This window comes from Marmota marmota, unplaced genomic scaffold (assembly GCF_001458135.2).
Source record: "Marmota marmota marmota unplaced genomic scaffold, marMar, whole genome shotgun sequence".
In the NCBI taxonomy this organism is placed as follows: Eukaryota; Metazoa; Chordata; class Mammalia; order Rodentia; family Sciuridae; genus Marmota; species Marmota marmota.
Genome location: NW_025999863.1, coordinates 4254998 through 4255698, shown reverse-complemented (window position 1 = coordinate 4255698; position 701 = coordinate 4254998).

Below are 701 nucleotides of genomic sequence, written 5' to 3'. Positions count from 1 at the left end.
GGCCCCGCCCAGATACAAGAATGCTGGGCTTCCTGGGCCTCCACTGGGAACCCCCACCCCTCCCTTGCTGGCTCATCTTGTCCACCATTCCCCTCCCAAGCCTCTGGACACAATGTGTACACATCCTGAGAAAGGCCACGAGGCCCAGGAATTCCCCTTCCTCCCAGTGGGCCTGGTCCTCTCAGGCCTCTGGCTCCCCTTCCAGCCCCCTTGCCTGTGGTCACCAGGTCTGGAGCCCATCCAGATCCCCAGCACCACGAGCCTGAAGGATGGCGACCCTGTATTGATCCCCCTCTCTCAGCCAGGAGACTTCTAGGCATTGGGCCCCTCCCAAGGGCACATAGCAGCACTGTCCTGTGGGCCACTGTTCAGATGGCTTAACTGAGGCTCCAGAAGAAGGAACCAATCCTTGCAGCAGGACAGGAGTCCCTCGTCAGCATTGCCAGTGCCCCAGTCCCCCTGTTTAGGGCCATCATGAAACCAGGAAATAGGGTGGCTGATGGGAGGAAGGAGTGGGGAAGTCATGGGGGCCACTGGGGATCAGTTTGAGCAAGTGTTTTCATCTTCTGTCTCCCCTGAGAGGGTTTTGCAATCAAAGGGACAGAAGCCAGGTTTGATCTAATTCTCCAGGCCTCCCCCACCCTGGCACAGCCAGGGACAGTGTGTGGTTTACAGGAAATCAGAGCAAACTCCCCTTTAAC